This window comes from Marmota flaviventris, chromosome 10, assembly GCF_047511675.1.
Source record: "Marmota flaviventris isolate mMarFla1 chromosome 10, mMarFla1.hap1, whole genome shotgun sequence".
NCBI classification, from domain to species: domain Eukaryota; kingdom Metazoa; phylum Chordata; class Mammalia; order Rodentia; family Sciuridae; genus Marmota; species Marmota flaviventris.
In genome coordinates, this window is record NC_092507.1 from 61,304,707 (window position 1) to 61,327,842 (window position 23,136).

Consider the following 23,136-nt stretch of genomic DNA (forward strand, 5'->3'; position numbering starts at 1 on the left):
TTTATTATATTGTTGGATTTAGCTCACTAGTATTTTTTAAAATTATTTTTAGTTGTAGATGGACACAATAGCTTTATTTTATTTATTTATGTGGTGTTGAGGATCAAACCCAGAACCTCACATGTGCAAGGCAATTACTCTATAACCCCAGCTATGATCCCAGCCCCTCGTATTGTTTTTGATGATTTTTGTGTCTATATTCATAGATATTAATCTTTAGGTTGGTTACATAATTTTCATATTGAAATTATACCAGTATCATAGAATGAATTAGATAGCATTCCATCTTTTCCTTCTCATTTTTTATGAAAATTTTCAAAGAATTGGTGTAATTATTTAAATGTAAACTCACAAGTAAAGACTTCTGTAATGACTTACCATTAAAAACACCAGGTTCTCATTACTGGGACCTGTTAATATTATCTTATTTGAAAATAGGTTCTTTGCAAATGTGATTAAATTAATGACCTTGATATAACATAATTCTGAATTACCCGGAAGGGTCCTAAAATCCATCATAAATGTTCTTTTTCAGGGGCTAGGGGGCAACTGGGAATTGAACTTACAGGTACTCAAATACTGAGCCACATCCCCAGCTCTATTTGTATTTTATTTAGAGATAAGATCTCACTGAGTTGCTTAGCATTTTGTTTTTGCTGAGGCTGGCTTTGAACTCACAATCCTCCTGCCTTGGCCTTTCAAGCCACTGGGATTACAGGTATGCACCACCGCGACCAGCCATAAATGTTCTTATAAAAATGAGAAAGTAGTGTGAAGATGTAAGTAGAGAAAGCACTGAGGCATTCTCAAGCACAGGAATGATGGCAGCTTTCAAGCTGAATGAGTCAAGAATCAGATTCTTACAGATGTTTTAGAAAGAATGTGACCACAAAGACAACTTTGTACCATCCTAATGAAAGTTATGTCAAATTAGTGCTTCACCATGTCTGTGAGAGAATAATATTCTGTTATTTTAAGCCACCACCAAATTTGTGATAATTATTATAGAATCTATGGAAAATTAATGAGACATGTGTGCCTGGATTTTTCTCTGTGGAAAAAAAATCTAAATAATTAATTCCATTTATTTATTTTTTATATGTTTCCTCAGATTTTCTATTTCTTCTTAAGTCACTTTTGGTAGTTTATTTCTTTTACATATTTGTCGTTAGTTAATTTCCTCATGTTTTTGAATTTCATAAATTTCCTTTTGTTATTGATTTCTAATATAAATGCACTGTGGTATAAAAAACAGGTTTTATATAAAATTCTTTTAAAATTAGTTAAATTTTGTTTCATTCTAACCCTATGGTCTGTTCTAGAAGATGTTCTATGTTCATTTGAAAATTATATGTATTGTCCTGTTGTTCAATGTTTTATTAGCTCTTGTTGTTTCCAAGTGTTGCTCAATCCTTCTTGTTTCATATACATACTCTGCTTAATTGTTTTATCAGTTATTGAAATTGGAGTATGGAAATTTCCAATTGTTATGGTTGTATTGTCTACTTTTCTTTGCAGTTTGGTCATATTTTGCTTTCTCTCATTTGGGATTTTCTACACTTAGGTGAATATATGTTTATATTCTTAAAATATTGGGAGTTTACTATTAAGAATTGTATTTTTTTATTTCTAGCAGCATTTTTATTATAAAATTTATTTTTAACTGATATTAATATACTCATTTCAGTTTTGCATGGTTGCTGTTTACATGGTATCTTTTTCTATCATTTTACTTTTGATTTATATAAAACTTTAAATATAAAATATGTTTGTTTCACAAAATACATAGGTAGATATTGAGGTTTTTAACTCCAACTTAGCAATTTTTGCTTTTTGATTAGACTGTACATCAATACATATTTAATTTTATTTTGATATGGTTGGATTTAATCTGTTATTTTACTTTTGTTTCTTATAAGTCTCCTAGCCTATTCTCCCTCCTTTGATTCCTTATTACCTTTGTTTTATGTTAAATATTTTTTTCTTTGATGACATTTTAATCCATTTAATAACTTTTAATTATATGCTTAATATTTTCTCTGTGGTTATTCTAGGGCTTTCAATAAATACATGTTAACTTGTCAAAATCAACTACAGATTTATACTAACATTAATTCTAGTGAAAACCTTATGCTATTCCCCATTTTGTATATGTATAATAAATAGTATAATGTGTGTATAGTCAGATACTATAATGTTTGCATACTAAGAGCCAAACAATAGTGTTTATATCATGTGTCTAAAAATGTCTAGAATGTCTATATGTTTAATATATTATATATTTTCTATATATTTAAATATATACGTATTAAGTAAAAACAGAGATAATACCCTGCATTCTATCAGATCACAATGGAATAAAATTAGATATCAACAATAAAATAAAAAATACAAGCTACTGTAACAAATGGAGCCTAAATAATACACTATTGAAGGATGATTGGACGGTAGAAGAAATCAAGAATGAGATAAAAAAAATTCTTAGAGGTAAATGAGAACACTGATACAACATATTAAAATTTCTGGGACACTATGAAGGCAGTACTAAGAGGAACGTTTATTGCTTTAACCACATTCATTAAAAGAATAAAAAGCCAACAAATAAATTTAAAAGTTTCTTATCAACAATCGATAACATGAAGAGAGAGCCTAAAGATTGGGAGAAAATTTTTACCATATGCGCCTCTGATAAAGCATTAATCTATAGGATATGTAAAGAACTCAAAAATCTTAACACCAAAAAATATATAATAATCCAATCAATAAATGGGCCAAGGAACTGAACAGACACTTCTCAGAAGGTAATGTACAATCAATCAACAAATATATGAAAAATTTTTCAACATCTCTAGCAATTAGAGAAATGCAAATCAAAACTTCTCTAAGATTTCATCTCACTCCTGTCAGAATGGCAATCAAGAAGAATATAGGCAACTATAAATGTTTACAAGGATGTGGGGGAAATGTACACTCATACATTGCTGGTGGGACTGCAAATTAGTGCAACCACTATGGAAAGCAATATGGAGATTCTTGAGAAAACTTGAAATGGAACCACCATTTGACCCAGCTATCCCACTCCTCAATATAAACACAAAGGACTTAAAATCAGCATACTATACTAATACAGCCACATCAATGTTTAAAGAAGCTCAATTCACTATAGCTAAACTATGGAACCAACCTACGTGTCCTTCAATAGATGAATGGATAAAGAAAATGTGGGATATATAGTCAATGGAATATTACTCAGCTTTAAAGAAAAGTGAAATTATGGCGTTTGCCAGTAAATGGATGAAGTTGGAGAATATCATGCTAAAGGAAATAAGCCAATCCCCAAAAACCAAAGGCCTAATGTTTTCTCTAATATGCTGATGCTAATTCACAATAAGGTTGGGGGCACTAGAGAATAGGGTTACCTTAGATTAGGTAGAGGGAAGTGATGCAAAGGGAGAGGAGGGATGTGGGGTTAGGAAAGATAGTAGAATGAAACAGACATTATTATTATATGCATATATATGATTGCATTACCGGTATTATTGTACAACACGTGTACTTAGAAAAATGAGAAATTATATCCCATATATGTATGATACATCAAAGTGCATAAATGCATTTTAATGCCATGTAGAACTAATTAAAACAAAGAAAAATTTTAAAGTCTATATTGTCCGTATATTTAAATATCTATATACTAAGTAATGCCTATGTATATCTATGTTTAAAAAGTCTAGAAATTAAAAACCAAACAGTAAATTTTTGTCTCTATATAGTCTATATATTAAACCTCCATTATTTCTGGTGAAGTTATTAATCTCAATGAGTTTCTGTTGTACTTGATGAATTATTTTTATCATACTTATTTTAATAATATTATCTTTACTTTGGGAGCTATGAATAACATTTCTTCATATTTGAATATGAATGAAAGCATTATACTTAAATTACAAATATTTATGAATAAAAAGGAGTACCACAGTGTACACTGATATGTTGGAATGCTTTTGTTTAAAAGTTTCTTCCTGTTTTTTTTCAAATTTGTCCTCCTTAACTTACTATGTTCTAGTTATGAAAGACTTCATATTTCTTCTCAAGCCTCTGAAGCTTATTCTCAAATTGTGACTTTTGTAGTTTCCCTTGCCTAGGATACTCCCTACCATCTTCATGTGAATCATTCCTTTTCATTATAGAATAAATACTATTTATTCATATATGGATATACCTATTTAAAGTAAAAAAGCCAGTTATAAAGGTTATGTTAGCTAAAATACCACATTATACTTCCCTATACTTTTTATTTCTATGGTTTTTTTATAGCACTTACTACCATTTAAAATTAGTTTGTTCATTTTTTGTGGTCTTGCTGTGTTTAGGAATGTAAATCTCATGAAAGCAGGGAGTCTGATTATGTATTCAAAGCACCTAGATCAGTAATTCTCAAATTCTTGGGTGTAAGAACCCTGTATAACCTTTAACAATTATCAAAAACCTCAAAGAACAATTTTTGTGTGTAAAGATATCTATGATACATACCATATTATAAATTATAAATATTTTTAAATATTAATCAATTAGAATAAAATAATACATGCTAAAAACAGCAATGCCATCATCACATATTATGTAGCATCTACAATGCTCTGTTTTATGCCTGTGAGAGAATGAGAGTGTAAATGACCTTAGCCCAGAGGTGACACACTTATTTTGAATCATAATCTATTGACCAGAAGTAAATTATTTGACCAGGCACAGTGGTACACACCTGCAATTCCAGCAGCTCAGGAGGCTGAGGCAGGCATGAGTTCAAAGAGGATCATGAGTTCAATGCAAGCCTCAGCAAAAGTGAAGCACTAAGCAACTCAGTGAGACTCTGTCTCTAAATAAAATACAAAATAGAGCTGGGGATGTGGCTCAGTGGTTGAATGCCCCTAAGTTCAATCCCCAGTACCAAAAAATAAAGATTAAAAAAAAATTTGAACCCGACCAAACTTGAGGATAGCTGGGAAATGTAGAGAAACAAGTGAGTTATCTACATACAAAGTCAGCACCAAAGGTCCTCAAAAAAAAATCCTCTGAAATCCCACCAAGGCCAGAATCCCTAGATGTCTGCAGTATTGCTCAATAGTCTGAATAAAATTTTAGTATACAGACATAAATTAAAAGACAAGTCATCTGCCTCCTGCCCTACCTACCATATACATATTAAATATGTAAAGGAAGAGTAATGAAAACCTAACTACAAATGGAAAGAACAGTAGATGTATAGGCTATGCCTGCCTTCAAACAGAAATGACTTATGGTTGAATCCCTGACTATTCTGAGTAATTCTTCTTTCTTCTGAAGGTTCTTGCTTTCTCAGGTGGGAGATTAGGAAACTGACTACTTTGGAAGCTTCAAAAGCTTTCTCTCTCTGTACTTCTTAATGCTGAAGAATACAAACTCAAGTGTATATGCAAGTTTTGAATTGTCAAAGGTATTTTACACTTAAGATGCTCTGCTAGTGCTCTTCCCTTATAATTATAGATATTTGGTCTATTTTCTTGTCAATTCCATATTCCATTAGCCACAAAACAAATTCTTTTGAAATCATACGTAGCACTTGGGTCTTTTATTTTTCTTCCCATAACTTACTAACAACTTAATGAAAGTTATCACAAAGCTATCTAGAACAATATGTGGGAAGTCCACATACCTAATCTAAATTCCAATTTGAGTCATTATTTTCAACTAAGAGGTTAGGCTTTTGTCTCAAGTTTTGTTAAATTTAATGACTTATTTATTATTTAGGATTGAGAAAGAGACCACTTTTTCAAATGTGCAAGACCTTGATTTTGGAACATTTCATTCTCTTTTAGTTTACCTTGCAAACCAGTTACTTTCCTGATCTATTCTTTATTCCATAAGGTAACTTGCCAAATATAATCAAATCCAACTAACATACAGAATCACTACTCCATCTTCCAACTTCCTCCTCTAGAGCCATAAATTTTTACACACATAGGTTACCTTCCAAGTTATCATAGAAAAAAAATGCTTTGCTACTAAAAAGGACTGAATTGCCATCTTTTCAGTCTGGTATATTTTTCTCACCTAGTATGACTGATTACATAGATGTGACCATATTCAAAGGTTTTATTGCTGCTATTGTTGTTGTTATGGTATTAATTTCTATATTTATTAGCATAATTTATCTTCCATAATACATAAAACCTGAAATCTAAATAGTTTAGCATAGTGAACATTTATCTACTTTTCATCTAAAAACCAATTTTGGTTAGGAGGACCTTGCAGCTATGTTAATGGAACACATATCCTTCAAGTTCTAAAAAGCAGGGAAATAGAGTGAGTCTCTTAATTGCTTTTAATCTGAAGTGATAAGTTTCACTTTTGCTCAGAGTCAATTGGAGAGACTGCTCACATAATTCCTACTTAACTGTACAAGAAGTTGGGCAACACAGGGAAACATATGCAATATGTGGCATTAGTGCTTAAAATTAGCAAATAAATCCAAATATATACATAATTTGAATTTTGCCTTCCTCTTTCTCTTCTTGGTAGTAAAGATGTTAAAATTAAAGTTAAAGCAATTTGAACAATTGTATAAACACAATATATACACATATATATTGCTTTTAATTTTAAATCTTATATCCAAGATGTCATTTTCAATGCATAAGTATACTCTAATTATTCATCTGAAGTAACTTAGTTGATGCTGTTTTTATGCTGAACTAAAATTCAAGTCATTTCAGCAAGCAATTTAGAAGAATAGAAAAAGAAAAAGCTCTGTTAAAATTGCATAGAGACAAGTGGGTTGAATTCAGCAAGATATGACAAATTGGATGAATTTGGAAGAAAAATGTTGGAGGCAGAAAATGTAATGTGTTTCACTGGAAACCATAAAATCTCCTTTAGAGTCTTCATTTTAGATTTGAAAGTGGATTGGGAGCAAGACAAAGTATGTAATGGAGGAAAATAACTGAAGATTGTGTAAATCTAATCACAGACACTTTGATATAATGACCCTCAAATAATTAACCCTTTGACCTTATATTCAGACTAGAAAATGTTCTCAGAAATATATTTTTTTGTAGCAGCTGGCACTTTCTGTAAAAGATTTGAATTTACTTATTTATAACTATATCTGAAACATAAATGGTGTTCTGAAATAACTAGAATTTTGGCCTATCCTCTAACTATATTTACAATAAAGGATCAAAAAAATTAACATAGCATACACTGTCAGGGTTCTAGTATCAGTCTGGTATACCATGTTTTTTCAGTATAAATCAAGAAATTTTACATTTAATTTCTAATACTAAAGATCTCTTGTTTATAAGGTAAAATAGGCCTTCATGAAATACAATATTACTTTAGAACCTCTGACCCACAGTGATATATCATTTTTACTAAAAAAGCTAATTTATTTTCTTGGGTAATATAAAATAAAAACTAGAAGTAATAATAGTTTTGGCTTAAGATAAAGAAGATAAAAGTGTATCTATTGATTACTAGGTAATTAATAAAACAGGAATGTTGGATACTATTTACAACAAAAGCGATTAGCATCTAAAGTGTCATATTTAATACAACTATTTGTTTTTTAATATAAATATTATAATACCTATCCTTATTTGCAAACTACATATAGGTACATACAGATTTTTTTACCTCATATTCTCATGCATTTTTACTAAAACATATAATATCATCCTTATTCAAACATAATAGCACCATGAAAGTAGGGATATTTTGGTCAGTTTTACTGTGAATTTTAAATGCCTAGCACTGATAAAAAATATTTATATAGTAATAACTTAAATGTAATAAAGGTAAAACTAAGCGTAATAAATATTCTCAAATGTCAAAAATGTATTGGATGTGTGGAAAGAAAGAGTTAAACTGTCTGGACAGTAATGTACTGATTTTATTTATAAAATATACCTATGAAAAAGCAAAAAAGGCAAGTGATCTTACCCAATATCCATATCAACTGGAACTCCAGAAAAAAATTAGACAAATTACATTTCCTATGAGGAAAATCAAAAATTTTTCTATTGAACGCTTGTAGCAGGATGGTTCCTGGCTAAAGAATTGCTCATAATTAAATAAAACCAGGCAGCTGGAGCTGTGGCTCAGTGGTAGCACACTTGCCTGGCACATGTGAGGAACTGAGTTCAATTCTCAGCATTGTATGTAAATAAATAAATAATAAAGGTCTATCAACAACTAAACAAAATATTGCACTTTCAGGTAAATGAATGGCGTTGGAGAAGGTAATGCTAAGTGAAGTTAGCCAATCCTCCCCAAAAAAAACAAATGCCGAATGTTTTCACTGATATAAGGAGGTTGACTCAGTGGGGTAGGGAGGGAGAGCATCGGAGGATTAGATTAATTCTAGACAGGGAAGAGGGGTGGGAGGGTAAGTGAGGGGGCAAGGGATTAGCAAGTGCCGCAGTCTGGCTGGGCACAAATGCCGCAGTCTGGCTGGGCACACAATCACAAGCTACCACACAGCTTGTAGATTCAAACAGCAAATCTTTATTCCCGAACACACACCAGCCGTCTACAAACACGTTCTGGGGAAATCCACGTTCTCTGCCCAAATCCACCTCCACTGGGCTTCTGTCTCCCAAAAAATACTGTCTGAATCCCGTGAGAACTCAAGGGGAACTCAGGCAGCAGGATACGCCCTATTCCCAGCAGGAATAACCTTAAACCTTAAACCTGGAACCTAAACCGGGAACACCCTAAACCCGGATCCGCCCTGGTCCTTGAGCAAGGTCACCTACATGCAATGTCACTGCAAAATGTCCTATTTCCACGAGTCCTTCCACTAAGCAACATGGGGTACGCTGGCAAGGAAATTGTCATACCTACTTGGCTAATGGCTCCCAGCATCCAAGGATGGTGGAATGTGATGGACATCATTTTACAAAGTACATGTATGAAGACTTGAATTGGGTGTCAACATACTTTATATACAGAGATATGAAAAATTGTGGTGTATATGTGTATTAAGAATTGTAATGCAAAAAATACAAGTATATGTATAAAGGCATAAATTGGCGTGAACATACTTTATATACAGAGATATGAAAAATTGTGCTCTATGTGTGTAATAAGAATTGTAGGGCTGGGGATGTGGCTCAAGTGGTAGCACGCTTGCCTGGAGCGCTCGATCCTCAGCTCCACATACAAATAAAGATGTTGTGTCCGCCGAAAACTAAAAGTTAAATATTAAAAAAAATTCTCTCTCTCTCTCTCTTTAAAAAAAAAGAATTGTAATGCATTCCACTGCTTTCATGTATTTAAAAAAATATAAAATCAACAAAAGATAAACAGTTAAATATTAATAATAACAATAATAATAAAAATAAAACCAGAGTCTGTGAGGTACACTTCCTGGACAATGTTATATACATTGAACTTTCTGGAATATGTAATAGAAATAAATGTTATAATGTAAACATTACCTCTTTGTGAATTAACATATAAAACTCACTAGAACTTTATGTTTTTCTGGGCCATATGTGTACATTCTTCAAGGAAAGAGAAAACCTATAGAACCAGACACTATGTCCCAGTTCTCCATCTGCTTCATTCAAGTCTCTTGATTGTATCCTTAAAATTAGTAGTAAAGTTTGACACTAGAGTAACATTTCCAATTGTCTGAATCTAATTTTACAATTCAATCATGTTAAAATGACCTATGAATGAGAGATAATGAAGATGTCTCACACTTTTATTACCATACATTATTCAAAATGGGACGTATTCAAGATTGAAAGACACTTTTACACACCAGGACAACAGATAGTAACAGACTTCCCAGAGCAAAACTGGGGCACAGTAGTCATGCTACAAATAGCCATGAGTCTTTCACTCATTTGTTTATTTACTTATATGATAAAGGTTTAAATATTTCTGCCAAATTTGAATGTTCAAGGGAGAAAATGAATGATAAAATATAACTTCATGCAGGAACTGCAGTATTCAGTGATACATGAATTATTATGAATGATCTTATATTAACAATATAAGGGTCAGAACAAATATACAATATAGTATATTATTTCTAATTAAATATTAAGAAATAACATATTACTGCTATTGATTACATATATCTGCAGAAATGTATGTATTTAATAATAACATCTTAAAGCTGGAATGACAGTAACAGGTGATATGAATAGCATTCAGACTAATTCGTAGCTTATTAGAAACACTGAGCACCTCAAATGTCTTAAGTGAATTTTATATAATGTCTGATGTTTAGAAGTTGCACAAAGCACAAAGACATAAAAACAATATGTTTAATTGATGATACACAAACATTAACTATACATTTTAGAGGTTTGTAAAGGAGCACAGAATCTTCTATATGTAATTCCTGTTTTTGTCAACTGATTTAAGCACCTCAGATAGGACTTTGAAGAGTCAATGAACCCCTCACAACCATAAATGAAATTACTTTGTGGTCATGTGTGCATTTTTAGCAGTGGGAAGAAGTTGAAATTTTTATCAAATTCTTCAATTTCTTCAGTTATGTATATGTGACCAAAGAAGCAAAAAAAAAGAATCAGTGCTCAAGAGAAATAGTATCTAGAGGATAGCTAGCTCCTATAAGAGATGACCTATATTGTGAGGCAATAATTGCTCACACTCATGCTCTGATTAACATACAGATTTCTGCTCTACTTGAAACAAGCTACCTATTAACAAATATACTATTTTGGAAAATATTAACCCATAACCATCCACTCAAATTACCATAACCTATGAAGAAGGAATAGTAATTGTCTGACCAACCATCTTTACAAGACTCCCCCTCCCTGGTTTATTTACCAATCTATATCTCATAAGATATTCAGAATTAACTTAGGTAACTAAATTTTTTATTGTTAAAATATTCTAATCATAATGTTCTTTCAAGCTTTATATACAATAAATTTTCAAAGTTCATAACATAATAACTTTGGATCATAATTAAGCATATCTTTTATTCAAAAGGTTTTCTTTTTTTCTTTAAGTGCAATAGGTTACTAAGAACATGAAGGCTATAGATTTTAAAACCCAAGAAAGTAAATATTGACAATATTTTTACTACTTACTTCAATTCATACTTAATCTTCTCCAACATGGTTTCTGCTTATCACTATTGAATTTCTTCTAATAAAGGTCACCATTGGTTTCAATGTTTCAAATTCAATAAACACTATTTTGTTGTCATATTCTAAGACTTTTCAGTTTTTGTTCAATTGAAGTGAATAGTATGTTCTTTTTTAATTAATTTAATTTTATTAAATTAGTACATGTATGTATTCTTATAAGTATCATAAATCACACAATTAAAAATAAATTTTCTCAAAACAAGATCAAATTTAAAAAAATCAAAATTCAGAAGTCTTTATCAGAAATGGTATATATTTTTTAAGCATCAAATTTGACATAGGGGCAGGGGATCAGTTCAGTGATAAAATACATGCTTAATATATACAAGGACATAGGTTTGATCCCCTGTATCATATAAAAGCAAACACAATAAAAAATAATATAGAAGCTCGCATTCATAGAAAAAAATACGGTTTGTCATTAAAAATATTGGAAAAAATCTTATCTATAAGAAATAAAATACATATACACATATGTATTTATGTGTATATTTATTCCACATACATATTTTCTAATATACTATATTTTACTTTCTTGTCACAATTAATGTAACAAATAATTTTCTTACCACACCTCATACAAATACTCTCCAAAATCGTTCAGTTTGCCTTAGTGTGCCATACAGATTTTATTATTTTTAGCATATATTCTTATTTTAGAAATGTTCAGAACACAGCTATATAGGCTTGCTGTATGACTGTGTCTTGAGTACACATAGGTACTCAAAGATTACTTATTGAAAAAATTAACAAATCCACAAAAGTTGTGTTTCAGAACAAGGAATAAGAAATTACAACAAACAACATGCTTACTTATTGCCAGGCAATGTACCTTTTCTAGATATAATTTAGTATTGATTTATTGAAGATCATTTACAAAAACTCAGGACACAATGCACTCTCAAATATTACAAGACAAAAGAGAAAAAAAAACAATGACTGTTTTCCAGATATTCACATTTTGGCACAGGAAAATTTGTCAAAAATAATCATAACAAAAGGAACAAATAAGGTCTTATGGGATGAATAAAAATAAGGCATTTATTTGGATTATGGAGGAAACTAAGTAAAATGGAGAATATGAATATAATTATAGTATGAAATAATTTTCAACAGGCAACAATGAATGCACTTCCACATATTCCACATAGAGAGGAACATCAAGCATATAGAAATAGTTGTATATTCTTGTAATTACAAGTATCAGGAACAGTGAATGAATGAACCATTGTTTTGAACTGTCCTGGATAGTAGTGACAGCTTCATTGGGAATTTCTGGTACGAAAGTGACAAGAAAACTGCCCATTTGAGGTAGTCCCTGTTAAGAGGAAATATTCTGTGCCACAGGAAAAAAAATTGTTCTGTAAACATTGGTTATTTTTTTAAAGTTTCAAAGCAAGGAAATAAAACAATCATATATAATTTATTGGTAATTAGAAGCTTAGTTGGTAGTAACTGTAGACAAGAAAAAAATTATTAGGATGAGGATATAATCTATTGATCGATGGTAGACCATAATCCAGGTAGATATCTTTCTAAGGTTTGGAATATACCTGATCCAAAAAAATGTTTGGAATGATAATACCAAATGGGAATGAGTTATTTGTAGAGTATGGCCTTTGCCTTAAAGTATATTTCTTTTCCTCTTTATGAATTTATTGGACAGGCATAGATTAGAGTGGTTACTTGCAATTTCCCAATACACATTATCAAAAACAGAAACCAAGAACTCCAAGAATATGACCCCATAAGCTAAAATCAAACAACTTTCATAATAAAAAATCTATTGGAATCAATATTAGATAGAATAAGAATTTAAAATAATAAGAATTTAAAATTATTTAATAATTAATAAAATTTCCTTTCTCTGTACATTATATATAATGTACAGAGAAAGGAAAGGGAAGAGAAAACAATATGAACTAAGAACAAAAAGTGATAGTCAATTTTTTTAAAAAAAATCAATCTTAGGTAGGCAGAGAATACAAACAGTAAACTGAATTCTGCTACAGAATATTGCATGAGTCTGAAGATCAAATTGAGGAACTATCCCAGAATAATCCTGGGAAAGATAGAGATTCAAAATATAAGAAAAATGTTGAAAGACATGGAAGATAGAAGTAAGAGTACATAGTACATATCCCAGAAGGATAAAAATAAATAAATATTAAGTATGTGAGGAAATAATTGAATATTTGACAAATAAAAGAGAGTAAGATCAAATATGCATACAGACACTGACATGCATACATACTGAAATTTTGAAAGATAACTTTAAAAGATTCTAAAGAAAGATGGATCAAATAGTATTAGATTTTTCAATAGCAATACTTACTGCGAATTTTAGCAAAAAAAAGGTACAATAATATTTTTAAGTATTAAAGGAAAATGCTTTGCCCATAGGCTTCAAAAATTTAGCCAAATAATTGTCCAAATTTGAGAATGAACAAAAATAGTTTGGGGAGAACAAAAACTGTTCAATGAGAAGGTTTCCTACTACAACCTCACGTTAAAAACAGTTGAAAAAAAATCTCTGAAATGTTGCAAATTATTTTAAAAAGTTGAATTAAAAAGGTTTATATTTGCTTTGAAGTGTTTTTAAAGGTAAAATCAAATAAACAGAAAAATTACAGTTAAATTGTAAGGATAGGGAATAAGGTGTCTGAAAAAATAGATAAAATGAAAATCCTACACTAAATTTCTAAGAACTCGGTGATTCTTCTTATGTCATAGGCAGAATATCAGAGAATTCTTCTTCTGGAAAAAACACTGATATTTTTGCTCACAGAATCGAAAGTCTAGACACCACCTCATTCTCATACACTAAAAGTCAAAAGTTGAGGGGCTGGGCTGTTGCTCAGTGGTAGTGTAGTTGCCAGGCATGTGTGAGGCACTGGGTTTCAATTCTTAGCAATGCACATAAATAAATAAAATAAAGGTCTATCAACAACTAAAACATATTTTAAAAAAAAGATCAAAAGATTTTAAGGAAACCATACATATATAAACGGAGTTTCCAAAGATTATTTCAGAAACTTATACTTAAATATGGGTGAACAAATAAGTATCATCAGCATTACTAAAAATGCTCTAATTAAAAAGTAACTTGGAAGGAAAATACAATATGTAGAAGAGCCATCCATAAAAATTCAATAACCATTTATGACAAAATCACTCAAAAATGTAGAAATTGAAGGGAATTACTTCAACATAATAAATGCCAAATAAGAAAAACCCACATCTACCATTATATTCAATAATAAAATATCTACTTGCCTTTTTTCTTTAAGAGTAGGATTAGGACAAGGATATCCATTTTTACCACTTTTTTGTAATATAGTAATAGAAGTCCTCGCCAGAGCAATGTAAAAAGAAATAAAACATACAAACTGGAAAGGTGAAGAAGTAAAAATCATCTGTCCACAAAGAACATGATCTTTATTGAAAACTCATAATGATTTTCACACACACACACACACACACACACACAAACACACACATTCATAAAAACACACGGAATAAATAAGCTTGAATTAATGAAGTTGCAGGATGTAAGACCAAACCACAAATATCAATTAGTTCTATATAAACAATTCAAAAAATCAAAATTAAGAAAGTAATTCGATTTAGTGTCAAAAATAGAAATAAAAGCTTGACAATAATTTAACCAAAAAGGTGAAAGAGTTATACACTAAAACCTACAATACTTTATTAAAAGAATTAAAGAGACAGAAATAAATGAAAAGATATCTCATGTCCATGAATTGGAAAACCTGAAATTGTTAAATACTACCAAATGAATCAACAAACCCAATGCAATCCTTAACAAACACCCAATGGCATTTTTAGTGGAAATAAAAAAAAATTCTAAAATCAAACCAAATGTCAAGCAACAACAGAGTTATATATATATATATATATATATATATATATATATATATATATATATATGTGTGTGTGTGTGTGTGTGTGTATACACCTATATATACTATATATACATGTATACGTATATACTGTGAGACCAGTAACTTTTTTATTTATTCATATATACTGTGAGACCAGTAACTTTTTTATTTATTTATAAAAAAGTTACTGGTATCACAGAATCTGGTTTCAAAACTTACTTCAAAACTATGGTAATTAAAACAATTATGATACAGGCAAAATAGGATGGAAGTAAAATTCTCTACTGATAGCTTCCACACAAGCTAACAAGGTTAACAGTTAACTACACTCTAAACTACCTTCACAAGAGCTAAGAAAATTAGGTGAGAGACCACAGTGACTACTCGTAGTATAACAAAATAGAGGTCTTGAAGAAGGCAGACAGGAGAGTTGCCAGAGTCATCCCTCCCCCAGTTCTAATAATCCCAGCATGGAGAGAGGCACATCTCTGCTTCAGGAAGGGAGACAGCATTAAGTCCAGGCCTTAGATTTGACACCCAGTACCAGATTTGCTGTGGTGATTCCCAATGCCAGACATGCCAGATAAATTTCATTAGCCTTGCTGCCAGGCCATTTCCCATGGTCTGAGCTGGAACTACTACAGGCCAAGGACTGACTGCTTCTTCCTTCCATTCTCCAACCTCTAACCTCCAGAGGCAGAACAGGAAATAAGACTCCACCTGCTCTTGAGCAGTGCACAAAAAGAAACATAGGGCTTTGTTTTAGAGCTCAGTGGGGTGAGAACCAGCACTCACTATAAAGTGAAGACCAGCACTAGATGAGAACCAGCACTCACTATAAAGTGAAGACCTGTATGTAGGCCAGAGCCTACAATCAGAGCTAGAACAGGTCACCCAGTGACTTGTGCACCACTAGGATAGAATCAAGTTTTTGCTTGAATCATTGCTAATCATTAGGCATATGTTCCCTCCTAGACTACATTTTTCTATGGCTGTGAGACTTGTAAGTAACCCAGTTTAACATGAGACTTGGTAGCTAAGGGAATGTCTCTACTACCCATCCCTCAAACTTGAGCAGAACAGTGTGGTGAAAGACCCCATTCACTGGGTACAGGATATGATAGAAAGCACAAGATTCAGTTAAGGAACTTAGTGGTAGTTTGGTAAAACTTAACACTGGGAGAATCCTAATGGACCATCTAAAGTTTCCCGTGACACATCTCCAGTACCAGGGTAAGACATATGCATGACCCCAATCTATGAGATTTGCATTTCACTTAGCATCATCTGAGGCTGAATGCAGTAATTTTGAGTCATACATGAGTCTGAGAAATAGGCAGCCCATAGATAGCAATGTGAGCCTTGAGCCTAGCTCAGTTTTGTTCTGGTCTTCATATGCTATGGGATAAGGGTATAGCACAGTTTGTTGGCAATGGTGACCACAGGTATTATATAGGAGCTGAAGCTGGTCATTTATGATGAGTCTGCCCAGACAGAGTTGGTCAGAATCCCCAATGTCTGACCTCAGGCTGGTTATAGAGGAGGCCTAACCAAGTCCTAGGAAGAAAGCTTGTGAGAACAGACTACTCTTTTTATGTGCTTTCCTAGTTCATTCTGGACAATACGCCAAAAAGTGCATTGGAGATAGAAGTAGGCTTAAATTTGTCTCAAGTACTGAAATAATGACAACACACCAAGAGCATGCACATAGATATTATCCAGTGCTGAAGCAGCAGAAATGATAAGGAGCTCAGAGAGAATCAGTGGCACGGTTAGAATTTCTGGAGAACATACACGTACACACACACACACACACACACACACACACACACACACAAACACATACACACACAATAAGCAACAAGCATCAAAAGCATTCAGATCTTTTTTTTTTGTTGAGATGCTGGGGACTGAACCCAGGCCTTGTGCATGTGAGGCAAACACTCTATCAACTGAGCTATATCCCCAGCTCCCATCAGAAGCATTCAGGAAACCATGATCTCACCCAGTCAAATAGTGTACAAGAAAATGACCAGAAAGTAATCAGTATGACAAAATGCTCAGAGGATTTAAAACAGTTGTTTAAAAAGAAATTCAATGAGCTTGAATGAAAGACAGAGAAACAATTCAATACACTAGTAAGGAAATTTTATAAAGAGATGGAAGCAATATTAAAAATCAAACAGAAATTCTTGAGCTGGAAAATACACTCAAGAAAATTAAAAATATAATAGAAGTTATCAATAACAATAGATGAAACAGAAGAATTAGTGTACTTGATGACAGGCTAATGAAAATACAGAATTGGATGAGAAAAATGGAAAAAGAATGATAAGAAATAAAGAAAGCATGCTAAAAGAACAAATATTTGGCTTCTTGAGGTACAAAAAGGACTGTGAATGTCAAAAAGGTAGAAAATTTATTCAAAGAAGTAATAAAAAAACTTCCCAAATCTAGAGAAGGATAACATATAAACAGAATTGGAAGGTCAAAGGTCATCATTTTAACTCAGCCAAATCTATCCCATGACATCTTACAATAATGATCTCAAAGGTGAAAGATATAAAAGATTCTCAAGGCTACAAGAGAAAAGAAACAACACAGAATGGTATCCCAATTCACCTTGTAGCCAACTTCTCCATAGAAACCTGGCAGGCCAGGAGAAAGTATGGCAAGATTTTCTTAGTACTGAAGGAAAAAAGAAATCTGTCAGCTGAGAACAATGTACCCAGCAAAGCTGTCCTTCAGAAATGAAAAAAAGATAAAGATGTTCCCAGATGAAAAAAAAAAAGCTAAGAATAAGAACCTCTGGCAAATCTGTTCTACAAGAAAATAAAAGGCAGTGCTTCAAACAGAAAGAGATACTGAGAAATAAGAAAAAAACATAGAAGACATAAAATTCTCTAGCAAAGTAACTACACAAATTCATAATGTTCTAATATTTTAAAACTGGTGCATTAATCATTCATTTCTCTAGTATGAAGTCTAAAAATAAAACAATTAAAAATAATAACTATATTAATAAATGCAATTAATATGTTAAAAGAAAGATGTAAAATTGGATACCAAAAATTTTAAATATGGAGAGAAATGGAATGAAGGTGTAATTTTCTCATATATTTTCTCTTATTCTTGTTTTTTTTCTGTTCTTATCTTTAAGATAATGTTAAGCTGGTATCATTTCAAAATAGTTTTCTGTAATCAAAAATGTATTTTTGTAAGCCTCATGATAACTAAAAAGCAAAAATCTATAATAGGCAAACTAAAAATAAGTAAGTAATTAAAGCAAACCAGGAGAGCAGATCATTTTAATGCAAAGGAGATCTATAAAACAAAGAAAGAAAAATAAACTACAAAAACTAGAAAACAAGTTACAAAGCAGTGGTATTAATACTTAATCATCTTGAGTATAAATGGATTATATACTAAAATTTAAAAAAAATAGAGTAATTGAATAGATTAAAAAATAAGACACAACTTTACGTTGCTTACAAAACACAAAACAAAAAACAAACAAACAAAACAAAAAAAACACTGCACCTCTAATGACACATAAAGATGAAAAATGAATGGATGAAATAAGATATTCCATGCAAATTGAATCCAAAGGAAAACAAGAGTAACCATACTTGTATAGAATTAACTTTAAACAACAATCAGTAAAAAGAGATGTACATTATTATGTAATGATACAGGGGTCCATTCAGCAAGAGAAAATAACAATTTTCAATATGTATATACCCACTATCACAGCATCTATATGCACATATACAAAAATCGCTCAACATTATTAATCATCAGAGAAAAGCAAATCAAAACTACAATGAGATATAATTCTACCCCAATAATAATAACTATTTTTTAAAAAGTTTACAGATAACAAAAACTGGCAAGTATGTGGAAAAAAGGGAATCATTACACACTGTTGTTGGGAATGTAAGTTAGTATAGCCATTATGGGAAACAGTAAGAAGGTTTCTTCAAGTAATTAAAAATAGAACTATTAAGATTTAGCAATCTCAGGACTGGGGTTGTGGCTCAGCAGTAGAGTACTCGCCTGGCATGTGCAAGGCCCTGGGTTCGATCCTCCGCACCACATGAAAAAATAAAAAAAGTAAAATAAAGGTATTGTGTCCAACAACAAAAGATTTATCAATCCCACTCATGGATATATATCCAATGGAAATTAATTAGTATTCTAAAGAGATATCTATACTTCCATATTCATTGCATGATTAATCATAATACCCAGGAAACAGAAATAATTTATGTGTCCATCACCTGATAAATGGATAAGGACAACTTGGTACATTTATATGGGAATACTATTCAGTCATAAAAAGAATTAAGTCCTGTCATTTACAATAACATGGATGGAAATGAAGATCATTATATTAAGCGAAATAAAGCAGGTGCAGAAAAACAAGTACTGCATGATCTCATTCAGAGGTGGAACCTAAAAAAATCTAGACTGGGGGATACAAGATGCAGGGAGAGTGTGGTAGGGGAAGGGAAGGAGAAAGATTGACCTATGGTTACTAAATTCCAGTTAGATAGAAATAAGAAATTCTGGGGTTATTGTAAAATGATAACAATAATGTACTGTGCATTTCAAAAAGCTAGAAGAAAGGATATGAAAAGTTTTCACCATGAAGAAATAATTAATGTTTGAGAAGATATATATGTTTATTTAAATATTACACTATACATATTTGTTAAAATATATCATGGTATCCCTTTTATATGTACAATTTTATGTTTTATACATAAATTTAAAATGAATATATTTTTAAAACAACATATGGAATAACAAAAGACATTTATACCAATAGAATAGAATAGACTGCCTAGATATAAACTATTTCATATATGGTCAAATGATTTCCAATAAAAATTTCAAGAACATTCAGTGGGTAGGAAGTCTTTTTTCACAATTAGGGCTTTGAAAACTGAATATCCACATGAAAATAAGTGAGTTTGAACTCATATTTTATATAAAAAATCAATCCAAAGTGAATGAAGAACCTAAACATTGAGTTAAAATTATAAAACTCACTGGGTACAAAGACTCATGTCTATAATCTCAGCGGCTGGGGAGGCTGAGGCAGGATTTGAGTTTAAAGCCATCCTCAGCAACTTAGCGAGGCCCTAAGCAACTCAGCAAGACTCTATCTATAAATAAAATATTTAAAAAGGTCTGAGAATGTTGCTCAGTGGTTTAGTTCCCCTGGGTTCAATCCCTGACCCCCCTACCACCAAAAAAGATCATAAAACTCATAAAAAATAGAGAAAAAGCTCCAAGAGATTGGTGTTCTCAGTGATTTCTTAGATATGACACAAAAAGCATAGGAAATAAAATTTAAAGTAAATAATTTGGACTTAGAATGCTTTTGTATGTTACAGACACTACTAATAGAATGAAAAGGCAATTCACACAGTGGAAGGAAATCATTTTCAAGTCATTTACTTGATAACAGCTTGGTATCCAAAATATATAAGAAATCCTACTATTAGCCACATTTAAAATAAACAATCAAATAAGAAGATTGTTACTTGCTATGTTGGCACTTTCCTGTACTACTGGCAACTCAGGATATTGAGGCAGGAGAATTGCAAGTTGGAGGCCAGGTTTTGCAACTTAGTGAGAACTCTTTATCAAAATAAAAAATAAATAAATGAATGAGAAATTAGTTAGTTACAAGTTTTGACCAAGATGTGGACCAACTTGTACAATTATATACTGGTTTGTGGGAACATAAAATGGTAAAGCTGCTATGGAAAATAGTTCCTGAAAAAATTAAAAATAGAATCATCAAAGCTGGATGCAGTGGCATGCACCTATAGTCCCAGTTACTTGGGAAGCTGAGGTTGGAGGATCACTTGAGCCTAGGAATTTTAGAACATCCTGGACACCATAATGTGATCCCCATATCAAAAAAGAAAGAAAAAGGAAGGAAGGAAAGAAAGAACATAGATTCACTATATATATATATATATATATATATATATATATATATATATAGTGAATCTATGTTCTTTCTTTCTATATATGTTCTTTATATCTATGTTCTTTATATATATATATATATATATATATATATATATATATATATATAGAGAGAGAGAGAGAGAGAGAGAGAGAGAGACACTAAGCAAGATCCTCCCAAAGCAGGGGTTCAAAGACATATTCCACACTCGTGTTCATAGCAATATTATTCACAATAACTAAAACATGGAAGAAAATCAAGTGTCTATTGGTGAAAGAGTGGATAAGCAAAACAGGCTATATACATACATAGAATTTTATTCAGCCTTAAAAAAGAGAGAAATCCTGATACATGATACAGCACAGATGAAGGTTAAAAACTTAATCCTTAAGTGACAAAAATCAATTACGCAAGAACAGATAGTGTATGAAGTCTCTTGTATGAGATAATTAGAGTAATCAAATTCCGGAGAAGAAAAGTAGATGGTGGTGCCAGGAGGTGGAATGCCAAGGATGATCAAAGTAAATGTATAATGAGTATGGAGCTTCAGTTGAGGAAGATGGAAAAGTTCTGGAGATAGATGGGTGATTATGATTGTTGCACAATAATATAAAAGTGCTTAATATTACCAAACTGTAGAATTAAGATTATGTTATGGATGTTTAACAGAAAAATGATATAAGAAAAATGCCCAGAACTGAAGGACAAAATTTTTCAGATTGAAAAGGCACAATAAACTGAATAGAGAGAAAACCCAGCTAATCAAACTAAAACTGAGACAAATCACTTATGAAATAGTTGAATACCTGACATAAAAACTGCTTATTTACAGTGAAAGGTGACAATCAACAACAAACAGAAGTTCACACACATCAGATCGAGAACTAAAGGGCAATGGATGCCAAAAGTAACACTGGTATCCAGAAAGCAAGGAAGTAATTCTAAAAAAAGAAAGAAAATTGAAAAACATTCTGTATTTAATTGCACTTAATCACATCATCGACCAAATTAAGTGTGGCATAAAGACAAGCTTAGGCTTTTAAATTTTAAAAAATTTAACCTCTATGCATAAGTTCTCAGTAATAGAGAAGGCATCTCATTAAAAGAAGAAAATAAACCAAGAAAGAACATGATATAGAATCCTGGAAACAAGGGTTTCAACAGATTAGAGAGACAGATAAACTCTCAAGATCATGGTGGAAGGGAAGTGCCAAGATAACAGCTGTCATAGGAAGTACAGCAATAAAATTAAAAGAGTAAAAAGATGGGATCCAGAAGGATTATCTTTTTTTTTAAATGTGGGTATATTTGAATTGGCAGTAGTTTGAATGGTGTAAGAGATTTGAAAACACATTTTCAACAAAAAACTGCATAAAAAAACAAATTTATTCCTAAAATAATGTGGCCCAGCTGCGAGCAGTATTTACTTAGTCAAAATAAATACAAATGAAATATTAGTTAACTCCAAATAGTGATGTTATAATTCTATATAGAGAGAAGGTTATAGGTAAGTGTATGTGTTAAGGAGAATTATAAGAGAATAAAATCTCAATATTTCATAGTAGAAACCTATAGATTAAATCTAAATTTGAAAAAGAGATTTTCTGATTAAGCTCAAATTATTTACTTTTAATATAATAAAATTATTGAATTAAATGGCCTTGGAGTAGTAAAAGGAATGAGTGGAGGGGTATGTGGCATGGGAATCCTATTTTTCCTTTTATTCCAGTTTGGTTTATAAGCCTAAATGTTTAAAATGTCATATAAAAATAAAATTACATTTAAATAAAAGACATAGAGCTTTATGAAGTACATGAAAATAATGATGTACAGATAAAATAAGCAACAAGTCACTGACAAATGTGGATCTAGCAGAGTGACCAGTTTTACATGCAAGAAAAGAAAATAACCAAGATAAAAGATACCAACATGCAATTTTATAAAATAGAAAGAATTGAGTATTTGAGAATTAAAGAGGATCCCTTGAGATAACTGATTTTCAAATTAAAAGGCTTTATAATATTTCTATGAAAGATGATAGAAAAAAGAATGTCTCATAACATTTTCTCAT

The 23,136-nt window shown here is 31.4% G+C and overlaps 1 protein-coding gene across 1 annotated transcript in view; it reads right to left on the reverse strand.

The window, feature by feature from the left end:
- Lrriq3 (leucine rich repeats and IQ motif containing 3) overlaps positions 1-23,136 on the reverse strand; it is a 176,479-nt gene that overhangs the window by 36,091 nt on the left and 117,252 nt on the right. The window lies entirely within an intron of this gene.